The 17,621-nt window shown below is 43.3% G+C and overlaps 1 long non-coding RNA gene and 1 other non-coding gene across 2 annotated transcripts in view; both read right to left on the bottom strand.

Annotated features, from left to right (window-relative positions):
- Positions 1-17,621, bottom strand: part of LOC139038238 (uncharacterized) — a 136,531-nt gene that overhangs the window by 16,542 nt on the left and 102,368 nt on the right. The window lies entirely within an intron of this gene.
- Positions 14,708-14,814, bottom strand: LOC139038324 (U6 spliceosomal RNA). The gene has a single exon (XR_011491317.1). It is a non-coding gene; the product is annotated as a U6 spliceosomal RNA (small nuclear RNA).

Below are 17,621 nucleotides of genomic sequence, written 5' to 3' on the forward strand. Positions count from 1 at the left end.
ATGTGGCAGGAACTACACTGACCCAGCTCCAGGGAAAGGAATGCATATCATTTAGGAGAAAAATGGCCTTTGCTTTCAGAAAGTTAATCTAGCCTGAAAATCTAACCTACAGTGGTTCCAGCACATCATGCTTTTCATTCATTGTGTCTGTCATATCTTGGTGATGATGAACTACTAATACGATCTTTTAGTTTTAATCCTAAAATCAGTCTCCAGAGTCTACAGGGAACTTTTATCACTTTTATTTTTAACAGTCAGTCCATTCAAATCTATGTGTTGAGGGGAGGAAGATGAGTAAAACACAGTTCTTGCCAAAAAGTGCAATAGGCCTGATAAACACGTGGTATGATGTCATCTCATATAAAGCCCATTAGATCTGTAAACATTTTGAGATGAGGAGGGAAATTCACTTTATTCCACAACTGTCAACATTTTTACATTTCAGTGTAAGATGTTTATTTTACGTAGATGGATGGTAAAATTAAATTCCACGTTAGGAAGCAGAACCCAGCGGTGAGCGATGGGGAGGAGAGGATGAAGGCAGAGAGGCAGGAAGAAGGGGAGTGGTGGGCTTCTCCTCTGGGAATCTCGGCTTTGTGGTTCAAGAATTCTGGGAATTTTCTCAAGCTGCTGGGCTGCCCTGAGAAAGTTTGACCTTTGTGTGGCCAGTCAGTTTTGGAGATGAGATTCCAGCCTAGTGACTCTCGGCTTTCAAAAGGGGCCCTGAATATTTCCTTCTAGTTTTTGTCTCTGTTGTCACTATGTCAAAAAAGAATCATCCTGAGACCTTCATTAACAAATCTTTTAGCATTTTTTGAAGTCTATAAATTACAAGCAAATTAGAGCTGCATAATATCTTTAAGGGTATTACCACCATTTTCTTTTCTAGATGCAAGCGTGTAATATTGATCCTAATAGCCTGTCTTGTCTTTAATGTTTGGTATCCTAAAATCTAATTTGCCATTTGCCTTATAAAATGATTTTCAAAAATTGTGTATCTTATGGTGTCCTATTAAATTTATCTGTATTTCCTGTTATTCATTGTTTAGAAGAAACAACATACTAAACAGTACATGGAATATAAAAAGCCAAAATTCTTGTGACATTAAATACTGTTATTAACTACTCCAATATACATCTTTATATAATAGTAGTTTATAATATCCCTGAGCATATGAGCTATGCCTGACTTATTTATCCCCAATTCTAACCATATTTCCAGACTTAAGCAGGCACTTACCATGTGTTCAATAAGTCCTTGTTTATGGAATTAATGTTAGTCTGAAGAAAGGGCAATGAAGCGCACGTTTGCTATAGACTGAAAGTTTGTGGTTCCTTCTCCACAAATTCATTTTTTGAAATCTTAATTTAAAAAGTGAGGCCTTTGGGAGGTGATTAGGTCATGATGGTGGAGCCCTCATGAATGTAATTAGTGCCCTTATGAAAGAGACCTCAAAAACTCCTTCCCCCATTTGCCATGTGAGGTCACAGCAGGAGGACATGTCCATCTACGAAACAGATACCAAATCTACCAGAGCCTTGATCTTAGACTTCTCAGCCTCTAGAACTATGAGAAAAAGTTTCTGTTGTTTATAAGTCACCCAATATATGGAACAAACTAACCCATCTTTTTATACACTTAATGCTATTTATTGTGGACTTACTTTTAATCTCTTTTTTGACTGCCTCAGAATTTATTCAATGGAATTAAAACATTTGAACATCTTATATTTAATATTATCAGCCCATCAAACATTACAATTATTAACAAATCCATTCCACGTCAGTACAAATGCACTTGATTTGCATTGAGATAGAACAAAATCTGTTTTATTTGTATGAAGCACCTTACTTAGAACTGGTATTCAGCCTCTTATTACCAGCATCCATCCATCCCCAAGATTCAGCCTGTGTGGACACCATTTTGTTTCAGTACTGAGGCAGAGATAAACAAGAATACATAGAGTGGGGATCAGTCCATCACATGGCAGTGTACAGCCTCGAGGAGATGATACACATCTCTTTTTAGAAGTTTGGTTTCTTCAATTATATGATTTTAAAACAATGGGCCCCAGCTCACATGGTCTTGGAGAATCTCAGATAAACAATATCACATTCTTTACTCTCAACCTGACCCAACAACTGTGTAATTCTAAACTGTGTAATTTTAAATTTCCATGAGGTCGTGGGTTTGACTTTCCTGGACTCTGCCTATGGTCTGGAACTAGGTGGTTTCTTTATTTGATAAGTTCCCTGGCTAAAGTTTCAATGATACTGGCAATTATTCTCGGGAAAATGCTATTGCTTTATCTTCAGAAAAGCTTTTTGGACAAAATTTTCAGGTTTCTGGTTGATCCAAAGTATTAGGAAGGGAAGCGTTTGGTGTCAGAGAGTCTCGTTCTTTATCAGTGGAAAATAATCTATCCGAATCACGAGAAGGCTTATAGGATGTTCTATTCCAAAGCCCTTCATTTTTTTTCAGATGGGGAAATGGGTACCTAGAGAGGTTAACTGAAGTCATACCAAGTGCTTTTTCTGCACTTGGGACAGGAGCAGGATCCTTGGTTTAGTGAATGAAATGTGGTTCCTTAAACATCCCACTCACCTGGTTATAAATTACCCTTTAAGTCTCTGATTGTGTGCGGAGTCTGTGAGCTTGGCTGAGTGTTACTGTTCACAAGTGTATCTTTTTACTTAAGGATTAGAAAGTGTGTGCTGACTTAGCCCAGGTGAGCTTTGATCTTGCCCAAGGTCAATGTTGAAAACTGGCATCTTTTATGAAAGAGGAACAGGAAAATCCAGTATAAGATTTCACATACATATTTATTCTCCTGATAAGCTTCACATTTCCTAATACTGTAGCTTTCACGTCCCCTGTTAATGATTTGATTGTGTGTACCTCTCCATCGTGATTTTGGTTTCTCTGAAATGGGATAAGTAATGGTTTCCGTCTCACTTGGTCTCATTCAGCCATTAGATATTTGACTATAGTCTGTATTATCCATTTGGTGCTTAACATACAATTTTTTCTTGGTTACCTTTTTTTCTGCATTTCACCCCTAAACATAAGCTAAACAGCTACTAAAAGAAAATAGGTTTAGCTTAGTGTCTTTTATATCATTATCGCTTAATAACATTCCTGAAGCTACTAAAAAACCCAAATTTTATAGGGCGAGCTACTTGAAAGTGATCATGGCAAGGCAAGAATTTATTGTTTTGGCAAAGGTGAATTTCCACAGAATTGCATGGAGCCAAGTACTCCTACAATTGCACAAGTTTATCTTTCTGGGCCTTTCTGTGCACAGATCAAAACTCTACAACATTTTTTTCATCCCTTTCTTGGTTCCTTTCCCCCTAAGACCAATTGCTTGAATTACCAGGTGCTTGACCATCTTCTTGGAGTGGCTAGTTTGAAAATTTCTTAGCTATTCCCCTGTACTTCATAATGGACATGTGTGTTCTCAAAAGAAATGATCATGAATTGGCCAGTATTTCATGGACAATGTCGTCCAGAACTTCTGTATATTTGCTGACAGATAATGAACTGTAACTGGCGTGGGAAACACTGCTCCTGGCTTGATTCCATCCCATCTCTATGATATTATTGCTCAGCCATTAATTCTTTGCCCAGAGAATATTTTCCCTCTATGGATATGCTTTTAAGACCAAAAACAAAAAGGCTTAAGGCCACTAGGCAATTGCAGAAGGAGAGTAATTTCTTTGTTGGGCTTCTGTTGACACTTCTGTGCCCAAGGTTAATTACACATTTGGTTAATTGGTTTAATTAGTTAATTGGTTTGTTGAGCCTGCCTCCCTGATGAGAATACAAGACCCAGAGAACTGCCAATTCTTGCATAGATATGCCCTTTCATTGCTTGTGGCTTGTAACCAAGGCACACACACTGCTTACTTTAAAGAGTTTGTTTGGGGGAAATCGACTCCTTGTTCTCTGAAACAGATTTTCTTCTTCTTTAGGATACAAGTAGAGAAAAATGCCAGTTGACCGCCAACTCCAGAAAAGCCTGCTTCTCTTTAGTGAGGCAGGAGGTGGGAAAGGCAGCTCCCGGGAGCAGGAGATGGTTGTGGAGAAGAGTTGTTGGCTGGGAGGTGATGAACATCAACTTGAGATTCGTAGGCATCCTCTTCCCCTCAGCAGAAAAGGCCAGAAAAGAAACAGGATTCAGTGTGACAATTCAAACGCTAACAGTTTCTGACTAACCAATGAAAATGAAGAAAATGAATTCTTTCTAGACTGCTGGTGGAATCAAGGAAAACAGAAACATAGTTTTTAATCATAGATGGGTGTTTACAGCCATAGACTAACTCTCTAATCATTTCCATTGCTTTCTATTTTCAATTTGCCTAAAATCATCTTTTTCCCAAGATGATGTTGTAGATGTTGAAGAGATCATTAGCATATCTTGTTTGGCATCCTAGGGAATCAAAGCTTGGAGAAGAAGCACTCCAGGCTCCTCTTTCCTTGATGAATTGCACTCACATAGGAGTGAGTTGCGGGCTCATCTCGCCATACATTTTCACTTACATGCTCTGAGCTATCTGGAAAGCATGTGGCTAAAGATTTTAAAGCTGGTCTAGATCCCTTTAACTAGAGAATGGAGCTTAATTATCCATTTTAAGAATGATGCTGTTTTGTCCTAACCAACTCTAATTGTTGGGTTTCTCATTTCAATCTGCGGCATTAACAAGTTTGTAACCTCCTTTGTTAGACTAGCCTCACAATTTTCTTTCCTTTCTTCATAATTGGAGAGCCCTTTGTAATCTTTAATCAAACTTTTCTTTGAACAAGCTTAATTACATCTCACGCCAGCTTTATTGACCAGTGTGGCTAATTGATCTTTTTTTCCCTTCCATCATATTGTTTTTTATGCTTTAGAGGAAATTACAGCTCTTTTCATTTCATTTTCTCTTCATTGCCGAATATGCCTTTAAAAATTATAATTATTTAAAAATCAGAGAAGTCATATAATAGTAGTACTATTTGGCCTTTGTTTTTCCTTCTGAATCAGCCTTTCTACTGCTCCCTACAAATCATACTTCGAGCGACACTTTGCTTCAGATTTGAGGTTTAAAAACAAACATGAGCCCAGCATCCTCTAACCAGTGCGGAAGTCTGTGGCAAAAAGTCCTCAGGCTTTGTGCCGTGTGGGGAGCTCTTGTTCATGCGTCCCTGTGTCAGAGGCCACTTCCTCTTTTTTTTAGGGAGGCTTTGGGGAGAAAGGCGGGTGGTAACACTGTCTCACTGATGACTCATGTTCCTGTGGCTGCGAGCGGTGGGTGAGTGGCGGGCGGAACTCCTCAGAACAGCGATCTCAGGGTGGGAAGCCTCACTTAGCAGGTCTGATTTCTTCTGCTTTTCTCTGCCTTTTCGCCAAATTCAGGCTAGGTGTTCAAGCAGCATCATACCCTTCATGAGGAAATAGAAAACGAGAACAGAACTCCTTTAGACTAGACTGGGTTCAGAAAAAGAAAACCACAATGAAAAGAATCCCGGAGGGGAAAAGAGGGTGATGGAAGGCAGAGAAAGAAAGGAGATGCCTAGGAACGACCTTGAGAAAAGGTATAGCATTGCATTTCAAAAATGACCCTTGTGCCGGTTATCCCTGCCTTTGCATGGATGGAAAGGAGATATAGTTTGGTGTCCAGCTCTAAATGGCTGCAGCGGTGGGTCTGTGAGCCCAGACATGTTCTGTGTGAAAGATGCTTTAATCACCCTCTGACTGTTCCTGGCACCTTGGTCAAGGCTGGCTGAGTCGACTCTGTGTAGTAGGGTGGGCTGCGTGGAGGAGGAGATGGGAGGAGAGAGGAGCCCCAGAGAAGGATAAGGTGGTTCTGCTGGGAGGACCCCTCCAGAGAAACCGGCAGCCTGGTGAGTCAGCAATGGTCAGCTACAGGTCCACATGGATGGGTTGTTGGAGGAGAGAGGTCACAGACAGCAGGAGGTGACGAGGTGATGGATGAGCTTCCCGGGGCCACAGGAAAGATGCAGGTATATGGCTCAACTTCCAGTGGCTTCACTTTACTTAACAAAGCAGTTGGATGAGTAAGGCTTTCATGAGAATTAGCCAATAGTCCCATACTGTGTTTTTACCCTGTAAAATGATTAATTTCAGGCGTAACTATTGTTAGTTGTTACCTAATCACCTCTTCTGATGAGAAGACTTTTGTTTCCTTGCCCTTATCAATATCAACGGAAGCAGTTAGTGTCAACCATAAACTAACACTAAATATTTGCCTTGGAGGCCAATGAAGTCAGAGATAAGGCTGAAACTGGGCTCACATTTGCCCTTGGTTTCACCACCTGGAAAACGATGAGGGCGATCTTACTTCAAACTGGCTGCCAGGCCGCTTGTAACACCTTCAGTTTTTCTTGAGGACATGCCAGTCCTCTGCTTGGTGCTGTGTCTGCAGTGATAGAAACAATAAAAGCATCACTCACATGTGCTTGCTAGACAACTAACGCTGTTCTTAGTACCACCTAGTACACACACGCTCAGCCATTTGTCCTCCAAACTGTGAGGGATGTTGTGTTATATGTTCACATTTTACAAATCAGGAAACCGAGACACACAAAAATTAAAATTAGGGAGAGGGATAAATTAGGAGTTTGAGAGTAACATACATATACTACGATACGTATTAATACAATAGGGAGTTCCCTATTTTTTGCTCAGTGGTGTCTGATTCTTTGCCACCCCATGGACTATAACCCACGAGGCTCCTCTGTCCCTGGAATTCTCCAGACAAGGATATTGGAGTGCATATATCTTGTATCAACCTACAATGAAAAATAATCTGAGGAAGAATACATATATGAATATTTACTCAGTTATACATCTACATGGATATATGTACATATGCATGTATATAACTGGTGTACACCTGAAACGAATACAACCTGCTAAATGAACTACAATTTTTTTTTAAAAAGTTTAAAAAAAGAAAAAGTTAAAATTGCCCCAGGTCACATACGATGAGTGGCGGAACAGGTTAGGAGATGACTAAGCAGACAGACTCACATCCTGTCTTTGGAATACCGGCCATCTGATAAGGGCATGGGCCATGAGACACTCAGTTGTAATTAAGTGCTGTTGCCTGAGCAAATAAACACTTTAGCAGAGGCGATGAACCACATATGGGGGTTAGTCAACGTGTTACATGAGATAACGTGTTACATGAGACGCGTCTGGTGGCCGGGGGCTGGGGGTGGTCGTCTCCAGCAGGGCACAGGGTGAACGGCCTGCTGAGAACAAATGTTCCAAGTCTAAGGATGAAAAGAAGCTGAGTATGGGATGGGCTGGGATATTCAGAATGACTTGGGAGGATGGTTGGAGGTAGGAGGCAGCAGCCGCGTGGGGGAAGGCTCCGGAGAGGCCTTTGAGAGTGGCCTTTAGCGACTTCACTGGTGGTCCAGTGGTTAAGAATCGGCTTCGCAGTGCAGGGGATGCAGGTTCAATCCCTGGTTGAGGAGTTAAGATCCCACATGTCTCAGAGCAACTAAGCCCTCACCTAAACTACGGGGCCTGAAATAGCCAAATACATAAGTAATTAAAAAAAGAAAAAGAATGGACTTTATAGTGAGAGGAGCTCGTTATAGGGGGTAGTGAGGAAGTGCACTGCTCAGACTTGGCTGTCGTGAGACCACTGGGGTTTCCATTAGAGGCTGAGATCTGAGGAGACACTCGGTAGTAACAGGGATTAGGACTGGGGCACTGGCCATGAGAATAGAGAGAAGGTGGGTTATGAAGGTCAATGAAGAGGTGAGGATGATAGACCTAGTGGCCTTGGAGTATCCACCCCGGCAACTCCAGGCAAGATGGCTCCTGTGAGTCAAGGGCATTTTTTGGACGGGGACACACAGGTGGCTCTCCAGTAATTATGCAGCTGGGGAGCAGTACCCCCATTCAGCTGGGTCCACGGCGGTGCCACGTGCTGAGGGAGAGAACAGGTCAGACCCTCTTCTCCCCGCCCCTGTAGGCCTCCTATGTCTTAAGTGGAAACTTCAGCTAACGAAGACAGATGGCTCATAGGCTTTTGGAATAAACGGCAGAGCCTGGGAAGACCTGTGTGGGGGTGATATTGGTGCCTCGCCCAGGACCTCTTTGTAGGGGGGTACTGCCCCCCAGCTGCATAATTACTTGAGTGGCCACCTGTGGGGCCCTCTCCAAAAAAATGCCCTGGACTCACTGGAGCCATCTTGCCTGGAGGTGTCTGGGTGGATACTCTGAGAACCCTCCCTGCCAGACACACACTGGGGTCTGGCCAGTAAAGTAATACATAAGGCAATAGGAAAAGTCACCTCCTTGCTTCAAGATGGGACAACTTTGTAATTTGACCGGTGGTGCTGGGACCCCCTGACCCCACGGACCAGACTGAGAACAGGCTTTCCTGAGACGGCATCCTCTCTCCCCTCTTCCCTCTTCCTCAGGTACTTTCTCTCTCCCTGTGATGGATTTATTGTATCCTCTCAAAATTCATAGGTTGAAACCCTGACCCCTGGTACCTCAAAGTGAGACTGTATTTGGAGATAGGTCTTTAAAAAAGTTAATGAGGTTAAAACTATACCATGATGTTGGGCTTCCCTAGTAGCTCAGTCAGTAAAGAATCTGCCTGCCATGCAGGAGACCCGGGTTTGATTCCTGGGTTGGGAAGGTCCCCTAAAAAAGGAAATGGCAACCCATTCCAGTATTCTTGCCTGGAGAATCCCATGGACAGAGGAGCCAGGCAGGCTACAGTCCATGGGGTCGCAAGAGGCGGATACGACTTAGTAACTAAACTACCACCCATTCAATCTGTCTGGTGTTCTTATAGGAGCTTCCAAGGTGGCACAGTGGTAAAGAATCCACCTGCCAATGCAGGAGATGCAAGAGATGTGATTGGGAAAATTACCTGGAGGAGGAAACAGCCACGTACTCCAGTATTCTTTCCTGAGAAATCCCATGGACAGAGGAGCCGGGCGGGCTACAGTCCATGGGGTCTCAAAGAGTCGGGCACGACCGAATGGCTGAGCATGCACGCCAGGTGTCTTATAGGAGGAGGAGACTGGATACACACAGGAGCCAGGAATGTACATGGACAGGGGGATGACCATGAGCAAAGGCAGCAGGAGGGTGGCTGTCTGCAAGCCCAGGGGAGAGGCCTCAGGAGAAACCAAACCTGCTGACATCGTTTATTTTTTTTTTCCTTAAATTTTATCCGAGTATAGTTGATTTACAGTGTTATGTTAGTTTCAGGCATACAGTAAAGTGATTCAGTTATACATATATTCATTCTTTTTCAGATTCTTTTCCAGATTCTTTTCTCATATAGGTTTTTACACAATATTGAGTAGAGTTCCTTGTGCTGTACAGTGGGTCCTTGTTGGTTATCTATTTTAAATATAAGAGTGTGTGCATGTTCAGCCCAAGTTCCTGATTTATCCCTCCCACCACGTTTCCCCTTTGGTAACCGGACCTTGTTTTCTAAAGTCATAAGTCTGTTTCTGTTTGGTAAGTAAGTTCATTTATATCATTTTTTAAAATTAGATTCCACTTAGGAGTGATATAATATGATATTTTGTCTTCGTCTGACCCAGCACCTTGATCTTCGACTTCCAGCCTCCAGAAATATGAGAAAATAAACATCTATTGTTTAAGCCTGGCTGTCTGTGGTGCTTTGTTATGACCGCTCGAGGAAATGAATACACTCCCTTACCTGCTTTTCCTAAAGAGCGTTCCCTGAATAAATCCCAAGCACTGGAACCCTGATCTCAGGCTGGGCTTCTAGGGGACGTGACTCAGGACACCCAAGCACTAAGGGAAAAATGTTAGGTTGTGTTCCAAATGTGTCAGCCCTCTGTGGTTTATTTTTATTAACTTGTTAGAGGAGAGCTAATACCCAGGAAACAGGCTGACCAAGGACTCCCAAGGTCTGTCTGTTCTGGAACTGGTCCAGGCTTTAGAGGAGGGGGAATCCCCAAGTTTCCATAACTAGAGTCTCTCCCTTTTTCTCAGTTGCACAGCCTTCCATGTCTTAAAACAGTGTAAGGAAAAATGTTTTAATGTACAGGTAAATTCGTTTCTGGTTAAGTTAAAAAAAAAGATTAAAACCAATTTCAGTTAATTAGAATGTAAACATCTTTTAAAATTTCTTTTTTAGAAAAATATTTATTTTTATGTGTTTATTTGGCTGTGTCAGATCTTACTTGCAGCACGTGGGATGTGGGATCTTTTAGTTGTGGCATATGAACTCTTATGGGATACAGCATGCGGGATCTCGTTCCCTCATTGGGGATGGAACCCAGGCTGCCGACATTGGGAGTCTTAGTCACTGAACCACCAGGGAAAACCCCAGACATTTTAAAAAATTTCTTGACATCAAATGCTTGTCTTTACACTATGACTTTACCCCCTGGGTGTGTACACGTTGCTGTTACTGTTCACTCACTAAGTCGTGTCTGACTCTTTGCGACCCCATGGACTGTAGCCCGCCAGGCTCCTCTGTCCATGGGATTTCTCAGGAAAGAATACTGGAGTGGGTTGCCATTTCCTTCTCCAGGGGATCTTCCCGACCCAGGGGTGGAACCCACGTTTCCTGCATTGGCGGGTGGATTCTTTACTATCTGATTCACCAGGGAAGCCCGGCTGTGTACATGGGGGAGATGTAAAGAGGGAAAGTGGGTTAGAAAATTATCCAGGGTCACATTCTGATTCAGTTGGTGTGGAATTGTAAACCCTTTATTATACCTAGCTTCTGGTTGAAAATGAAAATGAGTCGCTCAGTTGTGTCCAACTATTTGGGACCCTATGGACTGTAACCTGCCAGGCTCCTTTGTCCATGGAATTCTCCAGGCAAGAATACTGAAGTAGGTAACCATTCCTTTCTCCAGGGGATATTCCCAACCCAGGGATTGAACCCAGCTCTCCCGCATTGCAGGCAGATTCTTTACCATTTGAGCCACCCTCAGGTTAGTTTTTTGTTTTTGTTTAAAAGGACAAGAAAACAAACACAGAAAAAAAAAAAGAAGTCCCAAACCTGTGTCCTGTGTAAGTCCTTTCCCCCTCTAGCATTCTAATTATTCTGACAACAACGCTCGGATATTTTGGATAAAGGTATTGTTCCGGATACTTGGGTCAACCAGATAAGCAGAGTCTCACCTCCCTGAATTTGCATGTGCAGTCACAACCCACCCCTCGTTCTCAGCGGTGAACTTCAACTCTTTTCACCTTTCTGTCCTTAATTCCCCTGGCTGGCTCTGCGTGTCAAATAAACCTCTCCAAATAGACTTGGAGCCTGGCTCGGCAGCATTTATTGAAAACCCATTATGTCCTGTTTACTTCTGCTGCAATCAGAGCCTGCCCATTTCTGATACACACTAATGGGAAAGTTTTGGCCAAAGAGCAGTCGATTGTTCTGGGTCTGTCCCGTCCCGGGATACCAAACATTCATCTGTGCAACGCATCTGAGAGCTTTTGTCCCCTAGTAGCTAGAGGTTAACCTTGACAGAGAGAGAAAAAGAGAGGGAGGAAGAGAGAGACAGAGGGAGAGGGCGTTGGGGGTGGGTGGCTGTTGATTTTATTAGCTTGGGACACTTTATGCTGTGTTTTTGAGGAACTGTCAAAATCCCCCCAGTGTGTCTTCTAGCGCACAGTTTATTTTCTTAAGCCTCTGCTGACAGAGAACTGACCAAGAGACCCAGGAGGTGCCTGAAACATGCAGGAATGAAGTTTTTCCTTTTGTCTGGCAAAGCGGGTTCCTTGTGGTTTCTAAAAGCTGTCCAGGGACACCCATTCAAAGCGGCTTGAGGCATGACTCAAGAAAACTTAATGAAATGTGCATAAGATGCACTCTTTTTTTTTTTTTTTTCAATGCACGATGACAATGGAGAAGTAATTGTAGATTACTTTTAAAAGCAGGACTTGCCAGGGATCAGCAACTCCTAAAAAAGTAAACTCCTTGAGGAGAGCATCCTTGTCTCATTTATTTTTGTATTGCCACAGTATCGAACTGTGCTAAGCACGTTGGGCCATGAATAAATAAAGTGATGAGTAACAAATGTGGCCCTGAGGCTCAAATTCTGGTTCCTGCTGCAGCCGACAGAACAATTTTAATCCTGCATCTTGCAATCGGCAACAGGTTACCTGCAACACGAAATGAACTCCTAAACCAGCACCGTGTGAAGCCGGCGGCCCTGTCTTCCTTGACCCTGGTTCACGTCTTCACAGCAGGTACGGCCTCCACAAATGATTTCGTGTATTCCATGGTGGGGCGTTTATCGCTTGTCTCCCCTCCTCGTATGTGAGCCCCTGCTGCTGCTTAGTCATGCAGTCGTGTCCAACCCTTTGGGATCCCGTGGACTATAGCCTGCCAGGCTCCTGTGTTCATGGGATTCTCCAGGCAGACTACTGGAGTGGGTGGCCATTTCCTTCTCCAGGGAGAAGGTCTTTCTGACCTTCCCAACCCAGAGATCAAACCTGGGTCTCCTGCATTGTAAGCAGATTATTTACCCTCTGAGCCACCAGGGAAGCCCCCATGTGAGCTCCAGTCGGCACAAACTCTGTGCATCTTTTTTGGCCATTTTGTGTGACTTGTGGGATCTTAATTCCCTGACCAGAGTTGAACCTGTGCTGTTGACAGTGAAAGCGCAGGGTCCTAATTACTGGACAGCCAGGGAACTTCCTCTGTGCATCTTATTTGTAGGGCTTCCCAGGTGGTGCTAGTGGTAAAGAACCCACCTGCCAATGCAGGAGACATAAGAGACCTGGGTTCAATCCCAGGGTCAGGAAGATCCTCTGGAGGAGGAAATGGCAACCCACTCCATTATTCTTTTTTTTTTTTTTTTTTCATTTATTTTTATTAGTTGGAGGCTAATTACTTTACAACATTGTAGTGGGTTTTGTCATACATTGACATGAATCAGCCATGGATTTACATGTGTTCCCCATCCCGATCCCCCCTCCCATCTCCCTCTCTACCCAATCCCTCTGAGTCTTCCCAGTGCACCAGGCCCGAGCACTTGTCTCCTCTCCAGTATTCTTGCCTGGAGAATCCCATGGACAGAGGAGCCTGGCGAGCTACATAAAGTCCATAGGGTAACAAAGAGTTGGATACGATTGAAGCGACTTAGCACACATGCATGCATGCACTGCTGTCTAGAAAATCTCAGGCTCACATAGTTGAACAAGAATACATTTTGTTGAATGAATGAATATGTAAATGAATGTAGGAACACAGAAGATGTACAAGTATCACCTAATTAAATATATATTCACTGAGAAAGTAATCTGTGCACTGTGCTGTTTTAGACCCTGTAAAAGAGTCAGAGTCTGTTTTCAAAGAATTTATAAGCTCCTTGGAAAGAAGAAAGACCAGCATCCTCTCTGACCTTCACTCTCCCATCTCGTGAACGTGTACCACTGACTCCATGGGTCAGTAGGGCTCACCATCTACTGGGGCCATGGATGTTCCTCTAGCATTGAATGTGGGTTCACACATAAGATAACACATATATGAAGTTCTAAAGAAGACCAAATGGATCAAGGATGACAAATCAGAACAGTGGTTGCCTTCTTGGGGAAGGAGGGGTTGGAATTAACTAGAAAGGAGCATAAGGAAAATTCTAGGATGTTGAAAAGTTTTTAAAATGATTGGGATGGTGGTTTACATGTATGTATGTGATTGTCAGACCCCATTGAACCTTGAAGATGTGTGCATTTCCTGATCTTTAAATTACGTCTCCATTCATTAGTGGACAATGCTTGAGAGGAGATAATATTTGGAAGATGATTTCTACCCAAGCACACGTGCTCCTGTTACATCTTAATTTGTCCCTGACCAGATCCCTGTGGGGCTTCCCTCATAGCGCAGTTGGTAAAGAATCCACCTGCAATACAATCCCTGGGTTGGAAAGATCCCCTGGAGAAGGGAAAGTCTACCCACTCCCATATTCTGGCCTGGAGAATTCCATAGACTGTATAGTCCATGGGGTCACAAAGAGTCAGACATGACTGAACGACTTTCACTTAACTTCTCAGATCCCTGTGTCCCGTAGGCTCACTTCCCCTCCGTCACTGACACGGTGCAGGTGTGTTTGTGGAGGAGGTAGCTCCTAGAATCTGCTAAAACGTCGTAGGTTGGTTTGCATCGTCAAGGTGGGCAGAACGTGTTCGTGCTGTCTTTTAGTCGTGTCAGACTCTTTGCGACCCTATGGACTGTAGCCCACCAGGCTCCTCTTTTCATGGGATTCTCCAGGCAAGAATACTGAAGTGGGTTGCCGTTCCCTTCTCCAGGGGATCTTCCTGACCCAGGGATCAAACCTGAGTCTACTGTGTCTCCTGCATTGCAGGCGGATTCTTTACTGCTGAGTCACCAGAGGAGCCCCCAAAAGTGATAGGTTTATCCAAAAAAAGTGATGGATTTGCATCTTGCCTGACGTTAAGGACCTTAATCTCTCCGGAAGCAGACACCCAGATGAATCCAGCCATTTCCCCTACACTCATATAATCAACCACAGGGAGCTGGGTTTGAAACTTAGAACAACCCCCTCCACCCCCCACCCCCATATCTGAGCTAGTTTTCTTTCCATCTTAGTGCTTGGAGCAGGAAGCCTTTCTTCTTCTTCTTTTTTTTTTAGTTCTGCCACTCTATTTCTACCAACCCATCTCCCTCCACCTTTGTGCACACATAAAAATATGGAACGCAAAAAAAAAAAAAAAAAATGGAACGCTTCACGAATTTGCGTGTCATCCTTGCGCAGGGGCCATACTAATCTTCTCTGTATCGTTCCAATTTTTGTATATGTGCTGCCGAAGCGAGCATGGCTTTCTTTTTTTTAATCAATCTATGTTCTGATCTTTGATCTATCATGTTGTTATCTGTGTGAACTCAAAACAATTTGCTTACTATCTTCATGCCTCAGTTTCCACATCTATAAAATGGGGTTATCTATGGTTAGGATACAATGAGATAATCTCTAGCCACACTGGGTGCTTAATAACTGCCGGCCCCTCCTCCTTCCAACCTATTCATTACTAATTCTATGCACTTCCTCCTCATACTCAGGGCCTTGGTATGTTTATTCACAAGGTTATAATATAGTGAATCAGTTCTTTTAAAAAAAATATTTTTCTTCATGGGAATTAATAACCCTAACTGCTTGAGTAGAGTTTAAAAAGTTCCATAAGCCTTTTTTTCCCCATCCCCAGCAAACTCTTGGTCCAATAAGAAAATAAATCTCATAAACATGACAAACTACAGCCTATTGCAAAGAAACCAGATAGCTTTCTTTAGAAAAGAAAATATGTGAAAAGTTAAAAACACTTGGATTTTTGGTAGACTTTCTGTCATCTTTGGCAAATTGTCACTGTCCCATGTCCATTAAAGAACTTCTCAAGATAAAAATGGCTGTCTCTCTTGCAACGTTGAGACGCCCTCCGAAGAAATAATTATGCTTTCTCTGTCTAAATACCTTTTAGGAAAAATGTTGAGGTCTAGTTTCGGATGGTCATGTGGTCCCTCAGATGACCTTGAGGACATTCCGGTACTGAGAGTCTGTTATGTGAAGGGGTCAAAAGGGACCCCTGCTGCTTGGCCAGTGATGTATTTATCTGGCCGCTTGTCCCTTCAGCAGCCTCTTCTCCATACCGTGCACCAGCTCTGTCCCCGCTTCCCTTCGCAGAGATTCCAGCCTTGGCAACAGCTCTTCAGAGGGTTGACTAGGCAACTAGGAGCACAAATGGCACACACACACACACACACGCACACACACACAAAGGTCTTGTAGACTTTATGAAAGAAAGCAAGCAGTCCAGAAAGGAATGATTGATAAACCCACTGTCCTCGCTTCCCACCGTGCAGGCCCCAGCTGGGGAGGACTGGATCCGATGCGGAAGCCACACAAGAGAGACTGTCCCCAGCATCATCACAGTCCTCCCTGCAGCCAGATCTGGGCTGTAGCTCTGGCCCCCAGTGACCTAATTTTCTGCCTAAAGGTGTGGCTTACACGGTGGTGTTCACTGTTCCTGCAGGCGGGGCTCCTGGTGCTTTTTATTTCACGATGGACTCAGTAGCCTCTAAGAAATCACACACGGAACATACGAACATGCTACACAAACACGCTCATCAAACCCCATGAGTCAGGTCTTAAACCTGGAACTCAGGGTTCTAGTTGGTGACCTTAGCACAGGCCGCAGAGTTTTCTTTTTTTTTTTTTCGACCCAGCTGCTCGCTTATGGGATCTTAGTTCCCCAACCAGAAATCGAACACAGGCCCACAGCAGTGAAAGCGCTGAATTTTAACCATTCAAGCCACAGATTTTGCTTCCAGCAACTGTGCTTTTTAATCCGACCATGCTTCCCCAAGGCAAATCATTGTTATTTTTTAAATGTTTTTTTTGTTGTTGTTGTGGTGAAAGTCACATAAAACACACTATTTTAACCATATTTAACTGTACAGTTTAGTGGCAGTAAGTGCATACGCATTGTTGAGCAACTCACACCATTATCCGTATCCCGTATTCCCAAAGCAAATCTTGGTCGTTTCCCAGAATCCCCTCTATCTGGCTTAACTCACAGCACATGACCCGGGGGCAGCGTTGGGATTGAAGCAGCATCTCCGTGCTCCCCTCCTGTTAAGGCTCAGCTTCTGTCCCCACCTTCCTCATGGCTTCTTCCCTCTTGACTTTGGAGGCAAAGCAAGGCTGGACACAGAAGGTGCCAGCTGCTCTGATTTTTCTCAACAAAGAGTGTGAATATGGGGGCCAGGATGATTAATCCTAGGTCCATCCTAAAAGAGCTACAGGTGGAGGATATTCATGGACTTGGTTCTCAATTTTATTTTCAAGTTAAGAAAAAAAAAAAAATCTGATGAAAACTTTTTCAGTTCGGTTCACAAGGAAACTTTGGGACTGATGGCTAGCAAGAAATACATCTTCTGTTTCATGCACGTGTTTTGCAAAACGTTAATAGAATGTGAAGAGCTCTGTAAATTGAACAATGACTCGAAAAATAATGTCAACTTCTAGCTTACTCGGGTATCTATCTTTTGAACCCAATAGCTGTCATCAGTAGTCAAATAACAGAGGAAAAGGACCTAAATTTTAGGAGAGGCACCTCTGGAGAGAGGGCAACCCCAGGTAGGGTTGAGGATGAACCAGGCAAATCCTGAAAACAAGAATATGCTTCCAAGTCAACATGTCCTCTTCACAGCTTCTTCCAACATTCTAGGAACCTGGACTCTGAACTGTCTTCTAAAACTCTGGGTTACATCTCGAGAGACTTTTGAGCCTTTCTTCCCAAACATTTGTTTTAAAATCAAATGGGCTGAAATATATAAGCAGGGGTGAGTGTGGGCCTAGGGGATATACTTAGGGAGATTCATTTTCTAGCAGGACAGAATTATCTTAAATAATGAATAAGGGGCTGTTGACCGTAGCACTTTTATTGAACCACAGCAATATGCTGAGCTCGATATGTTAATAATAAAGCGAACAAAAATAAAGATGGTGCTTGGCTCTACTTCATTCACTGACTAAGAAATGAAAGCATGAACACGCTTTACAAGCGGCTGGCTCCTTTCCATCAGGTAGAATGCCAAATTTAAAAATAGGAAACTGAGCTTTGAAGTAT

This window comes from Odocoileus virginianus, chromosome 14 (assembly GCF_023699985.2).
Source record: "Odocoileus virginianus isolate 20LAN1187 ecotype Illinois chromosome 14, Ovbor_1.2, whole genome shotgun sequence".
Lineage (NCBI taxonomy): Eukaryota > Metazoa > Chordata > Mammalia > Artiodactyla > Cervidae > Odocoileus > Odocoileus virginianus.